The sequence below is a fragment of the Chiloscyllium punctatum genome, unplaced genomic scaffold, assembly GCF_047496795.1.
Source record: "Chiloscyllium punctatum isolate Juve2018m unplaced genomic scaffold, sChiPun1.3 scaffold_154, whole genome shotgun sequence".
NCBI classification, from domain to species: Eukaryota; Metazoa; Chordata; class Chondrichthyes; order Orectolobiformes; family Hemiscylliidae; genus Chiloscyllium; species Chiloscyllium punctatum.
In genome coordinates this window covers 622,179-649,241 of record NW_027309888.1, presented here as the reverse complement: position 1 = coordinate 649,241, position 27,063 = coordinate 622,179, and the positions used below count along the sequence as shown (strand labels likewise).

The 27,063-nt window shown below is 45.6% G+C and overlaps 9 non-coding genes across 9 annotated transcripts; all 9 read left to right on the top strand.

The window, feature by feature from the left end:
- Positions 1 to 2,144: 2,144 nt before the first annotated feature.
- On the top strand, positions 2,145 to 2,217 carry trnav-aac (transfer RNA valine (anticodon AAC)). The gene has a single exon. It is a non-coding gene; the product is annotated as a tRNA-Val (tRNA).
- Positions 2,218 to 5,004: 2,787 nt separating this feature from the next.
- Positions 5,005 to 5,077, top strand: trnav-aac (transfer RNA valine (anticodon AAC)). The gene has a single exon. It is a non-coding gene; the product is annotated as a tRNA-Val (tRNA).
- A 2,787-nt stretch (positions 5,078 to 7,864) lies between these two features.
- trnav-aac (transfer RNA valine (anticodon AAC)) lies at positions 7,865 to 7,937 on the top strand. Its single transcript has one exon. It is a non-coding gene; the product is annotated as a tRNA-Val (tRNA).
- Positions 7,938 to 10,724: 2,787 nt separating this feature from the next.
- Positions 10,725 to 10,797, top strand: trnav-aac (transfer RNA valine (anticodon AAC)). Its single transcript has one exon. It is a non-coding gene; the product is annotated as a tRNA-Val (tRNA).
- A 2,787-nt stretch (positions 10,798 to 13,584) lies between these two features.
- trnav-aac (transfer RNA valine (anticodon AAC)) lies at positions 13,585 to 13,657 on the top strand. The gene has a single exon. It is a non-coding gene; the product is annotated as a tRNA-Val (tRNA).
- A 2,787-nt stretch (positions 13,658 to 16,444) lies between these two features.
- On the top strand, positions 16,445 to 16,517 carry trnav-aac (transfer RNA valine (anticodon AAC)). The gene has a single exon. It is a non-coding gene; the product is annotated as a tRNA-Val (tRNA).
- A 2,787-nt stretch (positions 16,518 to 19,304) lies between these two features.
- On the top strand, positions 19,305 to 19,377 carry trnav-aac (transfer RNA valine (anticodon AAC)). Its single transcript has one exon. It is a non-coding gene; the product is annotated as a tRNA-Val (tRNA).
- Positions 19,378 to 22,164: 2,787 nt separating this feature from the next.
- trnav-aac (transfer RNA valine (anticodon AAC)) lies at positions 22,165 to 22,237 on the top strand. Its single transcript has one exon. It is a non-coding gene; the product is annotated as a tRNA-Val (tRNA).
- Positions 22,238 to 25,024: 2,787 nt separating this feature from the next.
- On the top strand, positions 25,025 to 25,097 carry trnav-aac (transfer RNA valine (anticodon AAC)). The gene has a single exon. It is a non-coding gene; the product is annotated as a tRNA-Val (tRNA).
- Positions 25,098 to 27,063: the final 1,966 nt, after the last annotated feature.

Genomic DNA, 27,063 nt, shown 5'->3' with positions numbered 1-27,063 from the left:
AAAATGTAAAAGGGGAGAGCGAGTGGGGAAGTGAGGCGGTTGCAGCTCTGGTAAAAGTCCTTCTTTGTGATTCACTCCGCAAACAGAGACTTGAAGGTGACTCAGAGGCGTGTGAGCTCTTCACATCGAGATCAGAAAGCACTCAAGGGCAGTTAGCACCTCTTCCGGAGTGGGGGTGGGGTGAGGTAATTACCTTTTGACTTCTGTTACTATGTTCAGAAACTGCCTTTTCGATTGACTTGAACAGAAACTGCATTTCCAATAAGCACCATGGAAGTTAGCAAAATTTATTGAATCGCTTCTCGTCGATTGCCGCACAGGTTTCCGACTCAGTTGGTATCCACGTGGCTCATGTCCAGGAGTGAACATCTCTGCAGCAAATTGCACGGTTAAAGTAAAAGGCACGGAAAGTGGCATCTCGAACCGGCCCCGAGGTCAGAGCATGCTCACAATGTGATCTGTCGTTCTCGGATTGTAATGCGACCTCCGGTTTTAGGGTGGAGAACATTCTTTGGGACCCTTCTTCTGCAAAACAGACACAGTGACTGAATAAATGCTGCACGGTTTGATGTGGAACACGGCCTGCTCAGCTTTGTGCATTTTCCCTGTAGTCAGGTGTGTTTCGTGTTCCGTGTAAACGTGAAAGTCGTCCTGTTTCGAGCAATGTGTGAAATCATTTAGCAAAGCAAGAATCGAAATTGTAGTAATGTCTAGCAGCTCATGGTTATTTGACCGAAGTGTCCAAGTGTCTCTGCTGTCAAGATCGCGTTCGCCTCCCGCGCGGAAAATCGCAAACAGCTCTGCTGTTCCAAAGCGATTTGTGCTTTTACTGGAACCGAATGGAGACTATTATTTCATCGCTGTTGTGAAACAAAGTCCTGCGGTGACTCGACTCGTCGTTATTTGGTTTTTTGTCCAATGGGAAAATCGTTCCAATGAATTTCGGTGTCATATGTTATTGAATTTCTCCCATTTCCTTCATTTCCGTCCTGGAGACATCAGAAGGAAAAGGTAATCTAATCGAGACTGTGATTGGTGAAATTCACTTTTTATGGCCCGTTCTTATGATGTTCTTTCTATCTCTCTTTTCAGCATTGTCTGGAAAGTGGTGGTGCACTAACGCTGCAGTATGTTTGAAAGAGTAGTTTGGAATTGCCCTGTTGTTAGTTGTGAGATTACTTTATGACTCATGCCCTCGGACTGTGACACATTTAGCATTCATGCATCTCTCTGTCTGAAAATGCATTCGGCATGCCAGTTTTGTTTGTGTTCCGTGAAAAATGCTTTCTGTTTTGCGATTCGCTCAGCACATTACGAGTTAACAGGGTTTCTGAGGTAACTTCGAGCAGCAAAACTCCTCAATTGAGGTCTGGGAAAATTTCACGGAGTATGGTCAGTCGGGGCAAAATTAAGGAAGTCGTTCGTATCTGCAGTGTTTCACAATACTACCTTTCCCGTGAGCAGTCGAACAGACTAAACGATTGTGCCACAGACTGCGATGGAAAACTCCGCTAAAAAGTAATCCTTTAAAGCCAGTGTTAGCAACAAGACGTTATGGGGGTACACGGCGTGGAAACAGATATTTAGGTGTATCTCATCCATGCTCACCACATAACCAAAATTAAACAAGTCCCGTTCCCCAGCATTTGGCCCCAATCCCTCTAAACCCATCCTGTCCAGAAACTCATCCGATTACCTTTGCAATTTTCTGAGTGTAATAGCCTCCTCCACTTCCTCTGGGAGCTCATTCCATACACGCACAACCTTCTGTGTGGGAAATGTGCCTCAGGTCGCTTGTCAATTTCAGCCCACTCACCTTAAACCTATGCTCTCGAGTTTTCAACTCACCCCAATTTGGGTAAAACACAGAAATACTCAGTTTACAACCCTTCCATAAGATCATATCGCAGCCGTTACGCTGCAGGGAAAGTCGTCCCAGCTTATTCCACCTCGCCCTACGGTCCAAACATTGACGAAATCATTGTCTATATATTGTCATCAATTTCACGTGTCTTTTTTAACGTTTTCAAGATGTCAATTACGCTGGACAACAACGAACAATTGGAAACAGAAAGGTGAAACGGAGAATGGCTTCAACTTTCAGTGCTGGATGCCACTGCGCCGCAGGGCGGCGACCGCGGCTGGTTTCTGTAGTGTAGTGGTCATCACGTTCGCCTAACACGCGAAAGGTCCCCAGTTCGAAACTGGGCAGAAACTGCTTTGTTCGTCAACTGCGGCCTTTTACATGGACAAGAACGGAGCTTTCTTGCTTGCTTTCCCATCTGCAAACCTGCCTTCGAATTTGCTTGAAAGAATCTGCTCTCGTAGTGAAATGTAAGGCAACTCCATTTAATTACTGTGTAAAGCATTATAAAGTTTTTCTCCAACCTGGTTCTGATGCATATGCCATTCTGTTTGAGAGTGTCCTTGCCGCGTTCTGATCCTTCCACGAAAAGCAGTACCGCATTTGCATTCCTTGCGTAGGCGGACCGGTTCAAAGGCAGGTCACAGCGCACCACGGATTCCTGAACTTGTCTGTCTGTCAAATGTACCCCAAAGTCGTCTCTGAAAGGCCTCATTTGGAAGCTGTCTGTCGTTATTCAACGCGCGAGAGTTGGTACCAGATTCCTGAATCATATTTTGGGGCAGTTCGCACGTTAGTGGCTCATTCAATCAGCAACAGCAATGAAATAATTTACACTCTCAGAGGAACCTTTGAACCTGTGCTTTCATAGCGCCGCTAATATTAAGGTGCGCCCCGAGATCTAAGCCATGTTGGAACTGAAACGGAGGAATCGACAGAGAGGCTACAGAATGACATCGCATCCATTTGGTTTTCTTTAAATCACTGACGAGCAGGAAAATGTAAAAGGGGAGAGCGAGTGGGGAAGTGAGGCGGTTGCAGCTCTGGTAAAAGTCCTTCTTTGTGATTCACTCCGCAAACAGAGACTTGAAGGTGACTCAGAGGCGTGTGAGCTCTTCACATCGAGATCAGAAAGCACTCAAGGGCAGTTAGCACCTCTTCCGGAGTGGGGGTGGGGTGAGGTAATTACCTTTTGACTTCTGTTACTATGTTCAGAAACTGCCTTTTCGATTGACTTGAACAGAAACTGCATTTCCAATAAGCACCATGGAAGTTAGCAAAATTTATTGAATCGCTTCTCGTCGATTGCCGCACAGGTTTCCGACTCAGTTGGTATCCACGTGGCTCATGTCCAGGAGTGAACATCTCTGCAGCAAATTGCACGGTTAAAGTAAAAGGCACGGAAAGTGGCATCTCGAACCGGCCCCGAGGTCAGAGCATGCTCACAATGTGATCTGTCGTTCTCGGATTGTAATGCGACCTCCGGTTTTAGGGTGGAGAACATTCTTTGGGACCCTTCTTCTGCAAAACAGACACAGTGACTGAATAAATGCTGCACGGTTTGATGTGGAACACGGCCTGCTCAGCTTTGTGCATTTTCCCTGTAGTCAGGTGTGTTTCGTGTTCCGTGTAAACGTGAAAGTCGTCCTGTTTCGAGCAATGTGTGAAATCATTTAGCAAAGCAAGAATCGAAATTGTAGTAATGTCTAGCAGCTCATGGTTATTTGACCGAAGTGTCCAAGTGTCTCTGCTGTCAAGATCGCGTTCGCCTCCCGCGCGGAAAATCGCAAACAGCTCTGCTGTTCCAAAGCGATTTGTGCTTTTACTGGAACCGAATGGAGACTATTATTTCATCGCTGTTGTGAAACAAAGTCCTGCGGTGACTCGACTCGTCGTTATTTGGTTTTTTGTCCAATGGGAAAATCGTTCCAATGAATTTCGGTGTCATATGTTATTGAATTTCTCCCATTTCCTTCATTTCCGTCCTGGAGACATCAGAAGGAAAAGGTAATCTAATCGAGACTGTGATTGGTGAAATTCACTTTTTATGGCCCGTTCTTATGATGTTCTTTCTATCTCTCTTTTCAGCATTGTCTGGAAAGTGGTGGTGCACTAACGCTGCAGTATGTTTGAAAGAGTAGTTTGGAATTGCCCTGTTGTTAGTTGTGAGATTACTTTATGACTCATGCCCTCGGACTGTGACACATTTAGCATTCATGCATCTCTCTGTCTGAAAATGCATTCGGCATGCCAGTTTTGTTTGTGTTCCGTGAAAAATGCTTTCTGTTTTGCGATTCGCTCAGCACATTACGAGTTAACAGGGTTTCTGAGGTAACTTCGAGCAGCAAAACTCCTCAATTGAGGTCTGGGAAAATTTCACGGAGTATGGTCAGTCGGGGCAAAATTAAGGAAGTCGTTCGTATCTGCAGTGTTTCACAATACTACCTTTCCCGTGAGCAGTCGAACAGACTAAACGATTGTGCCACAGACTGCGATGGAAAACTCCGCTAAAAAGTAATCCTTTAAAGCCAGTGTTAGCAACAAGACGTTATGGGGGTACACGGCGTGGAAACAGATATTTAGGTGTATCTCATCCATGCTCACCACATAACCAAAATTAAACAAGTCCCGTTCCCCAGCATTTGGCCCCAATCCCTCTAAACCCATCCTGTCCAGAAACTCATCCGATTACCTTTGCAATTTTCTGAGTGTAATAGCCTCCTCCACTTCCTCTGGGAGCTCATTCCATACACGCACAACCTTCTGTGTGGGAAATGTGCCTCAGGTCGTTTGTCAATTTCAGCCCACTCACCTTAAACCTATGCTCTCGAGTTTTCAACTCACCCCAATTTGGGTAAAACACAGAAATACTCAGTTTACAACCCTTCCATAAGATCATATCGCAGCCGTTACGCTGCAGGGAAAGTCGTCCCAGCTTATTCCACCTCGCCCTACGGTCCAAACATTGACGAAATCATTGTCTATATATTGTCACCAATTTCACGTGTCTTTTTTAACGTTTTCAAGATGTCAATTACGCTGGACAACAACGAGCAATTGGAAACAGAAAGGTGAAACGGAGAATGGCTTCAACTTTCAGTGCTGGATGCCACTGCGCCGCAGGGCGGCGACCGCGGCTGGTTTCTGTAGTGTAGTGGTCATCACGTTCGCCTAACACGCGAAAGGTCCCCAGTTCGAAACTGGGCAGAAACTGCTTTGTTCGTCAACTGCGGCCTTTTACATGGACAAGAACGGAGCTTTCTTGCTTGCTTTCCCATCTGCAAACCTGCCTTCGAATTTGCTTGAAAGAATCTGCTCTCGTAGTGAAATGTAAGGCAACACCATTTAATTACTGTGTAAAGCATTATAAAGTTTTTCTCCAACCTGGTTCTGATGCATATGCCATTCTGTTTGAGAGTGTCCTTGCCGCGTTCTGATCCTTCCACGAAAAGCAGTACCGCATTTGCATTCCTTGCGTAGGCGGACCGGTTCAAAGGCAGGTCACAGCGCACCACGGATTCCTGAACTTGTCTGTCTGTCAAATGTACCCCAAAGTCGTCTCTGAAAGGCCTCATTTGGAAGCTGTCTGTCGTTATTCAACGCGCGAGAGTTGGTACCAGATTCCTGAATCATATTTTGGGGCAGTTCGCACGTTAGTGGCTCATTCAATCAGCAACAGCAATGAAATAATTTACACTCTCAGAGGAACCTTTGAACCTGTGCTTTCATAGCGCCGCTAATATTAAGGTGCGCCCCGAGATCTAAGCCATGTTGGAACTGAAACGGAGGAATCGACAGAGAGGCTACAGAATGACATCGCATCCATTTGGTTTTCTTTAAATCACTGACGAGCAGGAAAATGTAAAAGGGGAGAGCGAGTGGGGAAGTGAGGCGGTTGCAGCTCTGGTAAAAGTCCTTCTTTGTGATTCACTCCGCAAACAGAGACTTGAAGGTGACTCAGAGGCGTGTGAGCTCTTCACATCGAGATCAGAAAGCACTCAAGGGCAGTTAGCACCTCTTCCGGAGTGGGGGTGGGGTGAGGTAATTACCTTTTGACTTCTGTTACTATGTTCAGAAACTGCCTTTTCGATTGACTTGAACAGAAACTGCATTTCCAATAAGCACCATGGAAGTTAGCAAAATTTATTGAATCGCTTCTCGTCGATTGCCGCACAGGTTTCCGACTCAGTTGGTATCCACGTGGCTCATGTCCAGGAGTGAACATCTCTGCAGCAAATTGCACGGTTAAAGTAAAAGGCACGGAAAGTGGCATCTCGAACCGGCCCCGAGGTCAGAGCATGCTCACAATGTGATCTGTCGTTCTCGGATTGTAATGCGACCTCCGGTTTTAGGGTGGAGAACATTCTTTGGGACCCTTCTTCTGCAAAACAGACACAGTGACTGAATAAATGCTGCACGGTTTGATGTGGAACACGGCCTGCTCAGCTTTGTGCATTTTCCCTGTAGTCAGGTGTGTTTCGTGTTCCGTGTAAACGTGAAAGTCGTCCTGTTTCGAGCAATGTGTGAAATCATTTAGCAAAGCAAGAATCGAAATTGTAGTAATGTCTAGCAGCTCATGGTTATTTGACCGAAGTGTCCAAGTGTCTCTGCTGTCAAGATCGCGTTCGCCTCCCGCGCGGAAAATCGCAAACAGCTCTGCTGTTCCAAAGCGATTTGTGCTTTTACTGGAACCGAATGGAGACTATTATTTCATCGCTGTTGTGAAACAAAGTCCTGCGGTGACTCGACTCGTCGTTATTTGGTTTTTTGTCCAATGGGAAAATCGTTCCAATGAATTTCGGTGTCATATGTTATTGAATTTCTCCCATTTCCTTCATTTCCGTCCTGGAGACATCAGAAGGAAAAGGTAATCTAATCGAGACTGTGATTGGTGAAATTCACTTTTTATGGCCCGTTCTTATGATGTTCTTTCTATCTCTCTTTTCAGCATTGTCTGGAAAGTGGTGGTGCACTAACGCTGCAGTATGTTTGAAAGAGTAGTTTGGAATTGCCCTGTTGTTAGTTGTGAGATTACTTTATGACTCATGCCCTCGGACTGTGACACATTTAGCATTCATGCATCTCTCTGTCTGAAAATGCATTCGGCATGCCAGTTTTGTTTGTGTTCCGTGAAAAATGCTTTCTGTTTTGCGATTCGCTCAGCACATTACGAGTTAACAGGGTTTCTGAGGTAACTTCGAGCAGCAAAACTCCTCAATTGAGGTCTGGGAAAATTTCACGGAGTATGGTCAGTCGGGGCAAAATTAAGGAAGTCGTTCGTATCTGCAGTGTTTCACAATACTACCTTTCCCGTGAGCAGTCGAACAGACTAAACGATTGTGCCACAGACTGCGATGGAAAACTCCGCTAAAAAGTAATCCTTTAAAGCCAGTGTTAGCAACAAGACGTTATGGGGGTACACGGCGTGGAAACAGATATTTAGGTGTATCTCATCCATGCTCACCACATAACCAAAATTAAACAAGTCCCGTTCCCCAGCATTTGGCCCCAATCCCTCTAAACCCATCCTGTCCAGAAACTCATCCGATTACCTTTGCAATTTTCTGAGTGTAATAGCCTCCTCCACTTCCTCTGGGAGCTCATTCCATACACGCACAACCTTCTGTGTGGGAAATGTGCCTCAGGTCGTTTGTCAATTTCAGCCCACTCACCTTAAACCTATGCTCTCGAGTTTTCAACTCACCCCAATTTGGGTAAAACACAGAAATACTCAGTTTACAACCCTTCCATAAGATCATATCGCAGCCGTTACGCTGCAGGGAAAGTCGTCCCAGCTTATTCCACCTCGCCCTACGGTCCAAACATTGACGAAATCATTGTCTATATATTGTCATCAATTTCACGTGTCTTTTTTAACGTTTTCAAGATGTCAATTACGCTGGACAACAACGAGCAATTGGAAACAGAAAGGTGAAACGGAGAATGGCTTCAACTTTCAGTGCTGGATGCCACTGCGCCGCAGGGCGGCGACCGCGGCTGGTTTCTGTAGTGTAGTGGTCATCACGTTCGCCTAACACGCGAAAGGTCCCCAGTTCGAAACTGGGCAGAAACTGCTTTGTTCGTCAACTGCGGCCTTTTACATGGACAAGAACGGAGCTTTCTTGCTTGCTTTCCCATCTGCAAACCTGCCTTCGAATTTGCTTGAAAGAATCTGCTCTCGTAGTGAAATGTAAGGCAACTCCATTTAATTACTGTGTAAAGCATTATAAAGTTTTTCTCCAACCTGGTTCTGATGCATATGCCATTCTGTTTGAGAGTGTCCTTGCCGCGTTCTGATCCTTCCACGAAAAGCAGTACCGCATTTGCATTCCTTGCGTAGGCGGACCGGTTCAAAGGCAGGTCACAGCGCACCACGGATTCCTGAACTTGTCTGTCTGTCAAATGTACCCCAAAGTTGTCTCTGAAAGGCCTCATTTGGAAGCTGTCTGTCGTTATTCAACGCGCGAGAGTTGGTACCAGATTCCTGAATCATATTTTGGGGCAGTTCGCACGTTAGTGGCTCATTCAATCAGCAACAGCAATGAAATAATTTACACTCTCAGAGGAACCTTTGAACCTGTGCTTTCATAGCGCCGCTAATATTAAGGTGCGCCCCGAGATCTAAGCCATGTTGGAACTGAAACGGAGGAATCGACAGAGAGGCTACAGAATGACATCGCATCCATTTGGTTTTCTTTAAATCACTGACGAGCAGGAAAATGTAAAAGGGGAGAGCGAGTGGGGAAGTGAGGCGGTTGCAGCTCTGGTAAAAGTCCTTCTTTGTGATTCACTCCGCAAACAGAGACTTGAAGGTGACTCAGAGGCGTGTGAGCTCTTCACATCGAGATCAGAAAGCACTCAAGGGCAGTTAGCACCTCTTCCGGAGTGGGGGTGGGGTGAGGTAATTACCTTTTGACTTCTGTTACTATGTTCAGAAACTGCCTTTTCGATTGACTTGAACAGAAACTGCATTTCCAATAAGCACCATGGAAGTTAGCAAAATTTATTGAATCGCTTCTCGTCGATTGCCGCACAGGTTTCCGACTCAGTTGGTATCCACGTGGCTCATGTCCAGGAGTGAACATCTCTGCAGCAAATTGCACGGTTAAAGTAAAAGGCACGGAAAGTGGCATCTCGAACCGGCCCCGAGGTCAGAGCATGCTCACAATGTGATCTGTCGTTCTCGGATTGTAATGCGACCTCCGGTTTTAGGGTGGAGAACATTCTTTGGGACCCTTCTTCTGCAAAACAGACACAGTGACTGAATAAATGCTGCACGGTTTGATGTGGAACACGGCCTGCTCAGCTTTGTGCATTTTCCCTGTAGTCAGGTGTGTTTCGTGTTCCGTGTAAACGTGAAAGTCGTCCTGTTTCGAGCAATGTGTGAAATCATTTAGCAAAGCAAGAATCGAAATTGTAGTAATGTCTAGCAGCTCATGGTTATTTGACCGAAGTGTCCAAGTGTCTCTGCTGTCAAGATCGCGTTCGCCTCCCGCGCGGAAAATCGCAAACAGCTCTGCTGTTCCAAAGCGATTTGTGCTTTTACTGGAACCGAATGGAGACTATTATTTCATCGCTGTTGTGAAACAAAGTCCTGCGGTGACTCGACTCGTCGTTATTTGGTTTTTTGTCCAATGGGAAAATCGTTCCAATGAATTTCGGTGTCATATGTTATTGAATTTCTCCCATTTCCTTCATTTCCGTCCTGGAGACATCAGAAGGAAAAGGTAATCTAATCGAGACTGTGATTGGTGAAATTGACTTTTTATGGCCCGTTCTTATGATGTTCTTTCTATCTCTCTTTTCAGCATTGTCTGGAAAGTGGTGGTGCACTAACGCTGCAGTATGTTTGAAAGAGTAGTTTGGAATTGCCCTGTTGTTAGTTGTGAGATTACTTTATGACTCATGCCCTCGGACTGTGACACATTTAGCATTCATGCATCTCTCTGTCTGAAAATGCATTCGGCATGCCAGTTTTGTTTGTGTTCCGTGAAAAATGCTTTCTGTTTTGCGATTCGCTCAGCACATTACGAGTTAACAGGGTTTCTGAGGTAACTTCGAGCAGCAAAACTCCTCAATTGAGGTCTGGGAAAATTTCACGGAGTATGGTCAGTCGGGGCAAAATTAAGGAAGTCGTTCGTATCTGCAGTGTTTCACAATACTACCTTTCCCGTGAGCAGTCGAACAGACTAAACGATTGTGCCACAGACTGCGATGGAAAACTCCGCTAAAAAGTAATCCTTTAAAGCCAGTGTTAGCAACAAGACGTTATGGGGGTACACGGCGTGGAAACAGATATTTAGGTGTATCTCATCCATGCTCACCACATAACCAAAATTAAACAAGTCCCGTTCCCCAGCATTTGGCCCCAATCCCTCTAAACCCATCCTGTCCAGAAACTCATCCGATTACCTTTGCAATTTTCTGAGTGTAATAGCCTCCTCCACTTCCTCTGGGAGCTCATTCCATACACGCACAACCTTCTGTGTGGGAAATGTGCCTCAGGTCGTTTGTCAATTTCAGCCCACTCACCTTAAACCTATGCTCTCGAGTTTTCAACTCACCCCAATTTGGGTAAAACACAGAAATACTCAGTTTACAACCCTTCCATAAGATCATATCGCAGCCGTTACGCTGCAGGGAAAGTCGTCCCAGCTTATTCCACCTCGCCCTACGGTCCAAACATTGACGAAATCATTGTCTATATATTGTCATCAATTTCACGTGTCTTTTTTAACGTTTTCAAGATGTCAATTACGCTGGACAACAACGAGCAATTGGAAACAGAAAGGTGAAACGGAGAATGGCTTCAACTTTCAGTGCTGGATGCCACTGCGCCGCAGGGCGGCGACCGCGGCTGGTTTCTGTAGTGTAGTGGTCATCACGTTCGCCTAACACGCGAAAGGTCCCCAGTTCGAAACTGGGCAGAAACTGCTTTGTTCGTCAACTGCGGCCTTTTACATGGACAAGAACGGAGCTTTCTTGCTTGCTTTCCCATCTGCAAACCTGCCTTCGAATTTGCTTGAAAGAATCTGCTCTCGTAGTGAAATGTAAGGCAACTCCATTTAATTACTGTGTAAAGCATTATAAAGTTTTTCTCCAACCTGGTTCTGATGCATATGCCATTCTGTTTGAGAGTGTCCTTGCCACATTCTGATCCTTCCACGAAAAGCAGTACCGCATTTGCATTCCTTGCGTAGGCGGACCGGTTCAAAGGCAGGTCACAGCGCACCACGGATTCCTGAACTTGTCTGTCTGTCAAATGTACCCCAAAGTTGTCTCTGAAAGGCCTCATTTGGAAGCTGTCTGTCGTTATTCAACGCGCGAGAGTTGGTACCAGATTCCTGAATCATATTTTGGGGCAGTTCGCACGTTAGTGGCTCATTCAATCAGCAACAGCAATGAAATAATTTACACTCTCAGAGGAACCTTTGAACCTGTGCTTTCATAGCGCCGCTAATATTAAGGTGCGCCCCGAGATCTAAGCCATGTTGGAACTGAAACGGAGGAATCGACAGAGAGGCTACAGAATGACATCGCATCCATTTGGTTTTCTTTAAATCACTGACGAGCAGGAAAATGTAAAAGGGGAGAGCGAGTGGGGAAGTGAGGCGGTTGCAGCTCTGGTAAAAGTCCTTCTTTGTGATTCACTCCGCAAACAGAGACTTGAAGGTGACTCAGAGGCGTGTGAGCTCTTCACATCGAGATCAGAAAGCACTCAAGGGCAGTTAGCACCTCTTCCGGAGTGGGGGTGGGGTGAGGTAATTACCTTTTGACTTCTGTTACTATGTTCAGAAACTGCCTTTTCGATTGACTTGAACAGAAACTGCATTTCCAATAAGCACCATGGAAGTTAGCAAAATTTATTGAATCGCTTCTCGTCGATTGCCGCACAGGTTTCCGACTCAGTTGGTATCCACGTGGCTCATGTCCAGGAGTGAACATCTCTGCAGCAAATTGCACGGTTAAAGTAAAAGGCACGGAAAGTGGCATCTCGAACCGGCCCCGAGGTCAGAGCATGCTCACAATGTGATCTGTCGTTCTCGGATTGTAATGCGACCTCCGGTTTTAGGGTGGAGAACATTCTTTGGGACCCTTCTTCTGCAAAACAGACACAGTGACTGAATAAATGCTGCACGGTTTGATGTGGAACACGGCCTGCTCAGCTTTGTGCATTTTCCCTGTAGTCAGGTGTGTTTCGTGTTCCGTGTAAACGTGAAAGTCGTCCTGTTTCGAGCAATGTGTGAAATCATTTAGCAAAGCAAGAATCGAAATTGTAGTAATGTCTAGCAGCTCATGGTTATTTGACCGAAGTGTCCAAGTGTCTCTGCTGTCAAGATCGCGTTCGCCTCCCGCGCGGAAAATCGCAAACAGCTCTGCTGTTCCAAAGCGATTTGTGCTTTTACTGGAACCGAATGGAGACTATTATTTCATCGCTGTTGTGAAACAAAGTCCTGCGGTGACTCGACTCGTCGTTATTTGGTTTTTTGTCCAATGGGAAAATCGTTCCAATGAATTTCGGTGTCATATGTTATTGAATTTCTCCCATTTCCTTCATTTCCGTCCTGGAGACATCAGAAGGAAAAGGTAATCTAATCGAGACTGTGATTGGTGAAATTGACTTTTTATGGCCCGTTCTTATGATGTTCTTTCTATCTCTCTTTTCAGCATTGTCTGGAAAGTGGTGGTGCACTAACGCTGCAGTATGTTTGAAAGAGTAGTTTGGAATTGCCCTGTTGTTAGTTGTGAGATTACTTTATGACTCATGCCCTCGGACTGTGACACATTTAGCATTCATGCATCTCTCTGTCTGAAAATGCATTCGGCATGCCAGTTTTGTTTGTGTTCCGTGAAAAATGCTTTCTGTTTTGCGATTCGCTCAGCACATTACGAGTTAACAGGGTTTCTGAGGTAACTTCGAGCAGCAAAACTCCTCAATTGAGGTCTGGGAAAATTTCACGGAGTATGGTCAGTCGGGGCAAAATTAAGGAAGTCGTTCGTATCTGCAGTGTTTCACAATACTACCTTTCCCGTGAGCAGTCGAACAGACTAAACGATTGTGCCACAGACTGCGATGGAAAACTCCGCTAAAAAGTAATCCTTTAAAGCCAGTGTTAGCAACAAGACGTTATGGGGGTACACGGCGTGGAAACAGATATTTAGGTGTATCTCATCCATGCTCACCACATAACCAAAATTAAACAAGTCCCGTTCCCCAGCATTTGGCCCCAATCCCTCTAAACCCATCCTGTCCAGAAACTCATCCGATTACCTTTGCAATTTTCTGAGTGTAATAGCCTCCTCCACTTCCTCTGGGAGCTCATTCCATACACGCACAACCTTCTGTGTGGGAAATGTGCCTCAGGTCGTTTGTCAATTTCAGCCCACTCACCTTAAACCTATGCTCTCGAGTTTTCAACTCACCCCAATTTGGGTAAAACACAGAAATACTCAGTTTACAACCCTTCCATAAGATCATATCGCAGCCGTTACGCTGCAGGGAAAGTCGTCCCAGCTTATTCCACCTCGCCCTACGGTCCAAACATTGACGAAATCATTGTCTATATATTGTCATCAATTTCACGTGTCTTTTTTAACGTTTTCAAGATGTCAATTACGCTGGACAACAACGAGCAATTGGAAACAGAAAGGTGAAACGGAGAATGGCTTCAACTTTCAGTGCTGGATGCCACTGCGCCGCAGGGCGGCGACCGCGGCTGGTTTCTGTAGTGTAGTGGTCATCACGTTCGCCTAACACGCGAAAGGTCCCCAGTTCGAAACTGGGCAGAAACTGCTTTGTTCGTCAACTGCGGCCTTTTACATGGACAAGAACGGAGCTTTCTTGCTTGCTTTCCCATCTGCAAACCTGCCTTCGAATTTGCTTGAAAGAATCTGCTCTCGTAGTGAAATGTAAGGCAACTCCATTTAATTACTGTGTAAAGCATTATAAAGTTTTTCTCCAACCTGGTTCTGATGCATATGCCATTCTGTTTGAGAGTGTCCTTGCCGCGTTCTGATCCTTCCACGAAAAGCAGTACCGCATTTGCATTCCTTGCGTAGGCGGACCGGTTCAAAGGCAGGTCACAGCGCACCACGGATTCCTGAACTTGTCTGTCTGTCAAATGTACCCCAAAGTTGTCTCTGAAAGGCCTCATTTGGAAGCTGTCTGTCGTTATTCAACGCGCGAGAGTTGGTACCAGATTCCTGAATCATATTTTGGGGCAGTTCGCACGTTAGTGGCTCATTCAATCAGCAACAGCAATGAAATAATTTACACTCTCAGAGGAACCTTTGAACCTGTGCTTTCATAGCGCCGCTAATATTAAGGTGCGCCCCGAGATCTAAGCCATGTTGGAACTGAAACGGAGGAATCGACAGAGAGGCTACAGAATGACATCGCATCCATTTGGTTTTCTTTAAATCACTGACGAGCAGGAAAATGTAAAAGGGGAGAGCGAGTGGGGAAGTGAGGCGGTTGCAGCTCTGGTAAAAGTCCTTCTTTGTGATTCACTCCGCAAACAGAGACTTGAAGGTGACTCAGAGGCGTGTGAGCTCTTCACATCGAGATCAGAAAGCACTCAAGGGCAGTTAGCACCTCTTCCGGAGTGGGGGTGGGGTGAGGTAATTACCTTTTGACTTCTGTTACTATGTTCAGAAACTGCCTTTTCGATTGACTTGAACAGAAACTGCATTTCCAATAAGCACCATGGAAGTTAGCAAAATTTATTGAATCGCTTCTCGTCGATTGCCGCACAGGTTTCCGACTCAGTTGGTATCCACGTGGCTCATGTCCAGGAGTGAACATCTCTGCAGCAAATTGCACGGTTAAAGTAAAAGGCACGGAAAGTGGCATCTCGAACCGGCCCCGAGGTCAGAGCATGCTCACAATGTGATCTGTCGTTCTCGGATTGTAATGCGACCTCCGGTTTTAGGGTGGAGAACATTCTTTGGGACCCTTCTTCTGCAAAACAGACACAGTGACTGAATAAATGCTGCACGGTTTGATGTGGAACACGGCCTGCTCAGCTTTGTGCATTTTCCCTGTAGTCAGGTGTGTTTCGTGTTCCGTGTAAACGTGAAAGTCGTCCTGTTTCGAGCAATGTGTGAAATCATTTAGCAAAGCAAGAATCGAAATTGTAGTAATGTCTAGCAGCTCATGGTTATTTGACCGAAGTGTCCAAGTGTCTCTGCTGTCAAGATCGCGTTCGCCTCCCGCGCGGAAAATCGCAAACAGCTCTGCTGTTCCAAAGCGATTTGTGCTTTTACTGGAACCGAATGGAGACTATTATTTCATCGCTGTTGTGAAACAAAGTCCTGCGGTGACTCGACTCGTCGTTATTTGGTTTTTTGTCCAATGGGAAAATCGTTCCAATGAATTTCGGTGTCATATGTTATTGAATTTCTCCCATTTCCTTCATTTCCGTCCTGGAGACATCAGAAGGAAAAGGTAATCTAATCGAGACTGTGATTGGTGAAATTGACTTTTTATGGCCCGTTCTTATGATGTTCTTTCTATCTCTCTTTTCAGCATTGTCTGGAAAGTGGTGGTGCACTAACGCTGCAGTATGTTTGAAAGAGTAGTTTGGAATTGCCCTGTTGTTAGTTGTGAGATTACTTTATGACTCATGCCCTCGGACTGTGACACATTTAGCATTCATGCATCTCTCTGTCTGAAAATGCATTCGGCATGCCAGTTTTGTTTGTGTTCCGTGAAAAATGCTTTCTGTTTTGCGATTCGCTCAGCACATTACGAGTTAACAGGGTTTCTGAGGTAACTTCGAGCAGCAAAACTCCTCAATTGAGGTCTGGGAAAATTTCACGGAGTATGGTCAGTCGGGGCAAAATTAAGGAAGTCGTTCGTATCTGCAGTGTTTCACAATACTACCTTTCCCGTGAGCAGTCGAACAGACTAAACGATTGTGCCACAGACTGCGATGGAAAACTCCGCTAAAAAGTAATCCTTTAAAGCCAGTGTTAGCAACAAGACGTTATGGGGGTACACGGCGTGGAAACAGATATTTAGGTGTATCTCATCCATGCTCACCACATAACCAAAATTAAACAAGTCCCGTTCCCCAGCATTTGGCCCCAATCCCTCTAAACCCATCCTGTCCAGAAACTCATCCGATTACCTTTGCAATTTTCTGAGTGTAATAGCCTCCTCCACTTCCTCTGGGAGCTCATTCCATACACGCACAACCTTCTGTGTGGGAAATGTGCCTCAGGTCGTTTGTCAATTTCAGCCCACTCACCTTAAACCTATGCTCTCGAGTTTTCAACTCACCCCAATTTGGGTAAAACACAGAAATACTCAGTTTACAACCCTTCCATAAGATCATATCGCAGCCGTTACGCTGCAGGGAAAGTCGTCCCAGCTTATTCCACCTCGCCCTACGGTCCAAACATTGACGAAATCATTGTCTATATATTGTCATCAATTTCACGTGTCTTTTTTAACGTTTTCAAGATGTCAATTACGCTGGACAACAACGAGCAATTGGAAACAGAAAGGTGAAACGGAGAATGGCTTCAACTTTCAGTGCTGGATGCCACTGCGCCGCAGGGCGGCGACCGCGGCTGGTTTCTGTAGTGTAGTGGTCATCACGTTCGCCTAACACGCGAAAGGTCCCCAGTTCGAAACTGGGCAGAAACTGCTTTGTTCGTCAACTGCGGCCTTTTACATGGACAAGAACGGAGCTTTCTTGCTTGCTTTCCCATCTGCAAACCTGCCTTCGAATTTGCTTGAAAGAATCTGCTCTCGTAGTGAAATGTAAGGCAACTCCATTTAATTACTGTGTAAAGCATTATAAAGTTTTTCTCCAACCTGGTTCTGATGCATATGCCATTCTGTTTGAGAGTGTCCTTGCCGCGTTCTGATCCTTCCACGAAAAGCAGTACCGCATTTGCATTCCTTGCGTAGGCGGACCGGTTCAAAGGCAGGTCACAGCGCACCACGGATTCCTGAACTTGTCTGTCTGTCAAATGTACCCCAAAGTTGTCTCTGAAAGGCCTCATTTGGAAGCTGTCTGTCGTTATTCAACGCGCGAGAGTTGGTACCAGATTCCTGAATCATATTTTGGGGCAGTTCGCACGTTAGTGGCTCATTCAATCAGCAACAGCAATGAAATAATTTACACTCTCAGAGGAACCTTTGAACCTGTGCTTTCATAGCGCCGCTAATATTAAGGTGCGCCCCGAGATCTAAGCCATGTTGGAACTGAAACGGAGGAATCGACAGAGAGGCTACAGAATGACATCGCATCCATTTGGTTTTCTTTAAATCACTGACGAGCAGGAAAATGTAAAAGGGGAGAGCGAGTGGGGAAGTGAGGCGGTTGCAGCTCTGGTAAAAGTCCTTCTTTGTGATTCACTCCGCAAACAGAGACTTGAAGGTGACTCAGAGGCGTGTGAGCTCTTCACATCGAGATCAGAAAGCACTCAAGGGCAGTTAGCACCTCTTCCGGAGTGGGGGTGGGGTGAGGTAATTACCTTTTGACTTCTGTTACTATGTTCAGAAACTGCCTTTTCGATTGACTTGAACAGAAACTGCATTTCCAATAAGCACCATGGAAGTTAGCAAAATTTATTGAATCGCTTCTCGTCGATTGCCGCACAGGTTTCCGACTCAGTTGGTATCCACGTGGCTCATGTCCAGGAGTGAACATCTCTGCAGCAAATTGCACGGTTAAAGTAAAAGGCACGGAAAGTGGCATCTCGAACCGGCCCCGAGGTCAGAGCATGCTCACAATGTGATCTGTCGTTCTCGGATTGTAATGCGACCTCCGGTTTTAGGGTGGAGAACATTCTTTGGGACCCTTCTTCTGCAAAACAGACACAGTGACTGAATAAATGCTGCACGGTTTGATGTGGAACACGGCCTGCTCAGCTTTGTGCATTTTCCCTGTAGTCAGGTGTGTTTCGTGTTCCGTGTAAACGTGAAAGTCGTCCTGTTTCGAGCAATGTGTGAAATCATTTAGCAAAGCAAGAATCGAAATTGTAGTAATGTCTAGCAGCTCATGGTTATTTGACCGAAGTGTCCAAGTGTCTCTGCTGTCAAGATCGCGTTCGCCTCCCGCGCGGAAAATCGCAAACAGCTCTGCTGTTCCAAAGCGATTTGTGCTTTTACTGGAACCGAATGGAGACTATTATTTCATCGCTGTTGTGAAACAAAGTCCTGCGGTGACTCGACTCGTCGTTATTTGGTTTTTTGTCCAATGGGAAAATCGTTCCAATGAATTTCGGTGTCATATGTTATTGAATTTCTCCCATTTCCTTCATTTCCGTCCTGGAGACATCAGAAGGAAAAGGTAATCTAATCGAGACTGTGATTGGTGAAATTCACTTTTTATGGCCCGTTCTTATGATGTTCTTTCTATCTCTCTTTTCAGCATTGTCTGGAAAGTGGTGGTGCACTAACGCTGCAGTATGTTTGAAAGAGTAGTTTGGAATTGCCCTGTTGTTAGTTGTGAGATTACTTTATGACTCATGCCCTCGGACTGTGACACATTTAGCATTCATGCATCTCTCTGTCTGAAAATGCATTCGGCATGCCAGTTTTGTTTGTGTTCCGTGAAAAATGCTTTCTGTTTTGCGATTCGCTCAGCACATTACGAGTTAACAGGGTTTCTGAGGTAACTTCGAGCAGCAAAACTCCTCAATTGAGGTCTGGGAAAATTTCACGGAGTATGGTCAGTCGGGGCAAAATTAAGGAAGTCGTTCGTATCTGCAGTGTTTCACAATACTACCTTTCCCGTGAGCAGTCGAACAGACTAAACGATTGTGCCACAGACTGCGATGGAAAACTCCGCTAAAAAGTAATCCTTTAAAGCCAGTGTTAGCAACAAGACGTTATGGGGGTACACGGCGTGGAAACAGATATTTAGGTGTATCTCATCCATGCTCACCACATAACCAAAATTAAACAAGTCCCGTTCCCCAGCATTTGGCCCCAATCCCTCTAAACCCATCCTGTCCAGAAACTCATCCGATTACCTTTGCAATTTTCTGAGTGTAATAGCCTCCTCCACTTCCTCTGGGAGCTCATTCCATACACGCACAACCTTCTGTGTGGGAAATGTGCCTCAGGTCGTTTGTCAATTTCAGCCCACTCACCTTAAACCTATGCTCTCGAGTTTTCAACTCACCCCAATTTGGGTAAAACACAGAAATACTCAGTTTACAACCCTTCCATAAGATCATATCGCAGCCGTTACGCTGCAGGGAAAGTCGTCCCAGCTTATTCCACCTCGCCCTACGGTCCAAACATTGACGAAATCATTGTCTATATATTGTCATCAATTTCACGTGTCTTTTTTAACGTTTTCAAGATGTCAATTACGCTGGACAACAACGAGCAATTGGAAACAGAAAGGTGAAACGGAGAATGGCTTCAACTTTCAGTGCTGGATGCCACTGCGCCGCAGGGCGGCGACCGCGGCTGGTTTCTGTAGTGTAGTGGTCATCACGTTCGCCTAACACGCGAAAGGTCCCCAGTTCGAAACTGGGCAGAAACTGCTTTGTTCGTCAACTGCGGCCTTTTACATGGACAAGAACGGAGCTTTCTTGCTTGCTTTCCCATCTGCAAACCTGCCTTCGAATTTGCTTGAAAGAATCTGCTCTCGTAGTGAAATGTAAGGCAACTCCATTTAATTACTGTGTAAAGCATTATAAAGTTTTTCTCCAACCTGGTTCTGATGCATATGCCATTCTGTTTGAGAGTGTCCTTGCCGCGTTCTGATCCTTCCACGAAAAGCAGTACCGCATTTGCATTCCTTGCGTAGGCGGACCGGTTCAAAGGCAGGTCACAGCGCACCACGGATTCCTGAACTTGTCTGTCTGTCAAATGTACCCCAAAGTTGTCTCTGAAAGGCCTCATTTGGAAGCTGTCTGTCGTTATTCAACGCGCGAGAGTTGGTACCAGATTCCTGAATCATATTTTGGGGCAGTTCGCACGTTAGTGGCTCATTCAATCAGCAACAGCAATGAAATAATTTACACTCTCAGAGGAACCTTTGAACCTGTGCTTTCATAGCGCCGCTAATATTAAGGTGCGCCCCGAGATCTAAGCCATGTTGGAACTGAAACGGAGGAATCGACAGAGAGGCTACAGAATGACATCGCATCCATTTGGTTTTCTTTAAATCACTGACGAGCAGGAAAATGTAAAAGGGGAGAGCGAGTGGGGAAGTGAGGCGGTTGCAGCTCTGGTAAAAGTCCTTCTTTGTGATTCACTCCGCAAACAGAGACTTGAAGGTGACTCAGAGGCGTGTGAGCTCTTCACATCGAGATCAGAAAGCACTCAAGGGCAGTTAGCACCTCTTCCGGAGTGGGGGTGGGGTGAGGTAATTACCTTTTGACTTCTGTTACTATGTTCAGAAACTGCCTTTTCGATTGACTTGAACAGAAACTGCATTTCCAATAAGCACCATGGAAGTTAGCAAAATTTATTGAATCGCTTCTCGTCGATTGCCGCACAGGTTTCCGACTCAGTTGGTATCCACGTGGCTCATGTCCAGGAGTGAACATCTCTGCAGCAAATTGCACGGTTAAAGTAAAAGGCACGGAAAGTGGCATCTCGAACCGGCCCCGAGGTCAGAGCATGCTCACAATGTGATCTGTCGTTCTCGGATTGTAATGCGACCTCCGGTTTTAGGGTGGAGAACATTCTTTGGGACCCTTCTTCTGCAAAACAGACACAGTGACTGAATAAATGCTGCACGGTTTGATGTGGAACACGGCCTGCTCAGCTTTGTGCATTTTCCCTGTAGTCAGGTGTGTTTCGTGTTCCGTGTAAACGTGAAAGTCGTCCTGTTTCGAGCAATGTGTGAAATCATTTAGCAAAGCAAGAATCGAAATTGTAGTAATGTCTAGCAGCTCATGGTTATTTGACCGAAGTGTCCAAGTGTCTCTGCTGTCAAGATCGCGTTCGCCTCCCGCGCGGAAAATCGCAAACAGCTCTGCTGTTCCAAAGCGATTTGTGCTTTTACTGGAACCGAATGGAGACTATTATTTCATCGCTGTTGTGAAACAAAGTCCTGCGGTGACTCGACTCGTCGTTATTTGGTTTTTTGTCCAATGGGAAAATCGTTCCAATGAATTTCGGTGTCATATGTTATTGAATTTCTCCCATTTCCTTCATTTCCGTCCTGGAGACATCAGAAGGAAAAGGTAATCTAATCGAGACTGTGATTGGTGAAATTCACTTTTTATGGCCCGTTCTTATGATGTTCTTTCTATCTCTCTTTTCAGCATTGTCTGGAAAGTGGTGGTGCACTAACGCTGCAGTATGTTTGAAAGAGTAGTTTGGAATTGCCCTGTTGTTAGTTGTGAGATTACTTTATGACTCATGCCCTCGGACTGTGACACATTTAGCATTCATGCATCTCTCTGTCTGAAAATGCATTCGGCATGCCAGTTTTGTTTGTGTTCCGTGAAAAATGCTTTCTGTTTTGCGATTCGCTCAGCACATTACGAGTTAACAGGGTTTCTGAGGTAACTTCGAGCAGCAAAACTCCTCAATTGAGGTCTGGGAAAATTTCACGGAGTATGGTCAGTCGGGGCAAAATTAAGGAAGTCGTTCGTATCTGCAGTGTTTCACAATACTACCTTTCCCGTGAGCAGTCGAACAGACTAAACGATTGTGCCACAGACTGCGATGGAAAACTCCGCTAAAAAGTAATCCTTTAAAGCCAGTGTTAGCAACAAGACGTTATGGGGGTACACGGCGTGGAAACAGATATTTAGGTGTATCTCATCCATGCTCACCACATAACCAAAATTAAACAAGTCCCGTTCCCCAGCATTTGGCCCCAATCCCTCTAAACCCATCCTGTCCAGAAACTCATCCGATTACCTTTGCAATTTTCTGAGTGTAATAGCCTCCTCCACTTCCTCTGGGAGCTCATTCCATACACGCACAACCTTCTGTGTGGGAAATGTGCCTCAGGTCGTTTGTCAATTTCAGCCCACTCACCTTAAACCTATGCTCTCGAGTTTTCAACTCACCCCAATTTGGGTAAAACACAGAAATACTCAGTTTACAACCCTTCCATAAGATCATATCGCAGCCGTTACGCTGCAGGGAAAGTCGTCCCAGCTTATTCCACCTCGCCCTACGGTCCAAACATTGACGAAATCATTGTCTATATATTGTCATCAATTTCACGTGTCTTTTTTAACGTTTTCAAGATGTCAATTACGCTGGACAACAACGAGCAATTGGAAACAGAAAGGTGAAACGGAGAATGGCTTCAACTTTCAGTGCTGGATGCCACTGCGCCGCAGGGCGGCGACCGCGGCTGGTTTCTGTAGTGTAGTGGTCATCACGTTCGCCTAACACGCGAAAGGTCCCCAGTTCGAAACTGGGCAGAAACTGCTTTGTTCGTCAACTGCGGCCTTTTACATGGACAAGAACGGAGCTTTCTTGCTTGCTTTCCCATCTGCAAACCTGCCTTCGAATTTGCTTGAAAGAATCTGCTCTCGTAGTGAAATGTAAGGCAACTCCATTTAATTACTGTGTAAAGCATTATAAAGTTTTTCTCCAACCTGGTTCTGATGCATATGCCATTCTGTTTGAGAGTGTCCTTGCCGCGTTCTGATCCTTCCACGAAAAGCAGTACCGCATTTGCATTCCTTGCGTAGGCGGACCGGTTCAAAGGCAGGTCACAGCGCACCACGGATTCCTGAACTTGTCTGTCTGTCAAATGTACCCCAAAGTCGTCTCTGAAAGGCCTCATTTGGAAGCTGTCTGTCGTTATTCAACGCGCGAGAGTTGGTACCAGATTCCTGAATCATATTTTGGGGCAGTTCGCACGTTAGTGGCTCATTCAATCAGCAACAGCAATGAAATAATTTACACTCTCAGAGGAACCTTTGAACCTGTGCTTTCATAGCGCCGCTAATATTAAGGTGCGCCCCGAGATCTAAGCCATGTTGGAACTGAAACGGAGGAATCGACAGAGAGGCTACAGAATGACATCGCATCCATTTGGTTTTCTTTAAATCACTGACGAGCAGGAAAATGTAAAAGGGGAGAGCGAGTGGGGAAGTGAGGCGGTTGCAGCTCTGGTAAAAGTCCTTCTTTGTGATTCACTCCGCAAACAGAGACTTGAAGGTGACTCAGAGGCGTGTGAGCTCTTCACATCGAGATCAGAAAGCACTCAAGGGCAGTTAGCACCTCTTCCGGAGTGGGGGTGGGGTGAGGTAATTACCTTTTGACTTCTGTTACTATGTTCAGAAACTGCCTTTTCGATTGACTTGAACAGAAACTGCATTTCCAATAAGCACCATGGAAGTTAGCAAAATTTATTGAATCGCTTCTCGTCGATTGCCGCACAGGTTTCCGACTCAGTTGGTATCCACGTGGCTCATGTCCAGGAGTGAACATCTCTGCAGCAAATTGCACGGTTAAAGTAAAAGGCACGGAAAGTGGCATCTCGAACCGGCCCCGAGGTCAGAGCATGCTCACAATGTGATCTGTCGTTCTCGGATTGTAATGCGACCTCCGGTTTTAGGGTGGAGAACATTCTTTGGGACCCTTCTTCTGCAAAACAGACACAGTGACTGAATAAATGCTGCACGGTTTGATGTGGAACACGGCCTGCTCAGCTTTGTGCATTTTCCCTGTAGTCAGGTGTGTTTCGTGTTCCGTGTAAACGTGAAAGTCGTCCTGTTTCGAGCAATGTGTGAAATCATTTAGCAAAGCAAGAATCGAAATTGTAGTAATGTCTAGCAGCTCATGGTTATTTGACCGAAGTGTCCAAGTGTCTCTGCTGTCAAGATCGCGTTCGCCTCCCGCGCGGAAAATCGCAAACAGCTCTGCTGTTCCAAAGCGATTTGTGCTTTTACTGGAACCGAATGGAGACTATTATTTCATCGCTGTTGTGAAACAAAGTCCTGCGGTGACTCGACTCGTCGTTATTTGGTTTTTTGTCCAATGGGAAAATCGTTCCAATGAATTTCGGTGTCATATGTTATTGAATTTCTCCCATTTCCTTCATTTCCGTCCTGGAGACATCAGAAGGAAAAGGTAATCTAATCGAGACTGTGATTGGTGAAATTGACTTTTTATGGCCCGTTCTTATGATGTTCTTTCTATCTCTCTTTTCAGCATTGTCTGGAAAGTGGTGGTGCACTAACGCTGCAGTATGTTTGAAAGAGTAGTTTGGAATTGCCCTGTTGTTAGTTGTGAGATTACTTTATGACTCATGCCCTCGGACTGTGACACATTTAGCATTCATGCATCTCTCTGTCTGAAAATGCATTCGGCATGCCAGTTTTGTTTGTGTTCCGTGAAAAATGCTTTCTGTTTTGCGATTCGCTCAGCACATTACGAGTTAACAGGGTTTCTGAGGTAACTTCGAGCAGCAAAACTCCTCAATTGAGGTCTGGGAAAATTTCACGGAGTATGGTCAGTCGGGGCAAAATTAAGGAAGTCGTTCGTATCTGCAGTGTTTCACAATACTACCTTTCCCGTGAGCAGTCGAACAGACTAAACGATTGTGCCACAGACTGCGATGGAAAACTCCGCTAAAAAGTAATCCTTTAAAGCCAGTGTTAGCAACAAGACGTTATGGGGGTACACGGCGTGGAAACAGATATTTAGGTGTATCTCATCCATGCTCACCACATAACCAAAATTAAACAAGTCCCGTTCCCCAGCATTTGGCCCCAATCCCTCTAAACCCATCCTGTCCAGAAACTCATCCGATTACCTTTGCAATTTTCTGAGTGTAATAGCCTCCTCCACTTCCTCTGGGAGCTCATTCCATACACGCACAACCTTCTGTGTGGGAAATGTGCCTCAGGTCGTTTGTCAATTTCAGCCCACTCACCTTAAACCTATGCTCTCGAGTTTTCAACTCACCCCAATTTGGGTAAAACACAGAAATACTCAGTTTACAACCCTTCCATAAGATCATATCGCAGCCGTTACGCTGCAGGGAAAGTCGTCCCAGCTTATTCCACCTCGCCCTACGGTCCAAACATTGACGAAATCATTGTCTATATATTGTCATCAATTTCACGTGTCTTTTTTAACGTTTTCAAGATGTCAATTACGCTGGACAACAACGAGCAATTGGAAACAGAAAGGTGAAACGGAGAATGGCTTCAACTTTCAGTGCTGGATGCCACTGCGCCGCAGGGCGGCGACCGCGGCTGGTTTCTGTAGTGTAGTGGTCATCACGTTCGCCTAACACGCGAAAGGTCCCCAGTTCGAAACTGGGCAGAAACTGCTTTGTTCGTCAACTGCGGCCTTTTACATGGACAAGAACGGAGCTTTCTTGCTTGCTTTCCCATCTGCAAACCTGCCTTCGAATTTGCTTGAAAGAATCTGCTCTCGTAGTGAAATGTAAGGCAACTCCATTTAATTACTGTGTAAAGCATTATAAAGTTTTTCTCCAACCTGGTTCTGATGCATATGCCATTCTGTTTGAGAGTGTCCTTGCCGCGTTCTGATCCTTCCACGAAAAGCAGTACCGCATTTGCATTCCTTGCGTAGGCGGACCGGTTCAAAGGCAGGTCACAGCGCACCACGGATTCCTGAACTTGTCTGTCTGTCAAATGTACCCCAAAGTCGTCTCTGAAAGGCCTCATTTGGAAGCTGTCTGTCGTTATTCAACGCGCGAGAGTTGGTACCAGATTCCTGAATCATATTTTGGGGCAGTTCGCACGTTAGTGGCTCATTCAATCAGCAACAGCAATGAAATAATTTACACTCTCAGAGGAACCTTTGAACCTGTGCTTTCATAGCGCCGCTAATATTAAGGTGCGCCCCGAGATCTAAGCCATGTTGGAACTGAAACGGAGGAATCGACAGAGAGGCTACAGAATGACATCGCATCCATTTGGTTTTCTTTAAATCACTGACGAGCAGGAAAATGTAAAAGGGGAGAGCGAGTGGGGAAGTGAGGCGGTTGCAGCTCTGGTAAAAGTCCTTCTTTGTGATTCACTCCGCAAACAGAGACTTGAAGGTGACTCAGAGGCGTGTGAGCTCTTCACATCGAGATCAGAAAGCACTCAAGGGCAGTTAGCACCTCTTCCGGAGTGGGGGTGGGGTGAGGTAATTACCTTTTGACTTCTGTTACTATGTTCAGAAACTGCCTTTTCGATTGACTTGAACAGAAACTGCATTTCCAATAAGCACCATGGAAGTTAGCAAAATTTATTGAATCGCTTCTCGTCGATTGCCGCACAGGTTTCCGACTCAGTTGGTATCCACGTGGCTCATGTCCAGGAGTGAACATCTCTGCAGCAAATTGCACGGTTAAAGTAAAAGGCACGGAAAGTGGCATCTCGAACCGGCCCCGAGGTCAGAGCATGCTCACAATGTGATCTGTCGTTCTCGGATTGTAATGCGACCTCCGGTTTTAGGGTGGAGAACATTCTTTGGGACCCTTCTTCTGCAAAACAGACACAGTGACTGAATAAATGCTGCACGGTTTGATGTGGAACACGGCCTGCTCAGCTTTGTGCATTTTCCCTGTAGTCAGGTGTGTTTCGTGTTCCGTGTAAACGTGAAAGTCGTCCTGTTTCGAGCAATGTGTGAAATCATTTAGCAAAGCAAGAATCGAAATTGTAGTAATGTCTAGCAGCTCATGGTTATTTGACCGAAGTGTCCAAGTGTCTCTGCTGTCAAGATCGCGTTCGCCTCCCGCGCGGAAAATCGCAAACAGCTCTGCTGTTCCAAAGCGATTTGTGCTTTTACTGGAACCGAATGGAGACTATTATTTCATCGCTGTTGTGAAACAAAGTCCTGCGGTGACTCGACTCGTCGTTATTTGGTTTTTTGTCCAATGGGAAAATCGTTCCAATGAATTTCGGTGTCATATGTTATTGAATTTCTCCCATTTCCTTCATTTCCGTCCTGGAGACATCAGAAGGAAAAGGTAATCTAATCGAGACTGTGATTGGTGAAATTGACTTTTTATGGCCCGTTCTTATGATGTTCTTTCTATCTCTCTTTTCAGCATTGTCTGGAAAGTGGTGGTGCACTAACGCTGCAGTATGTTTGAAAGAGTAGTTTGGAATTGCCCTGTTGTTAGTTGTGAGATTACTTTATGACTCATGCCCTCGGACTGTGACACATTTAGCATTCATGCATCTCTCTGTCTGAAAATGCATTCGGCATGCCAGTTTTGTTTGTGTTCCGTGAAAAATGCTTTCTGTTTTGCGATTCGCTCAGCACATTACGAGTTAAC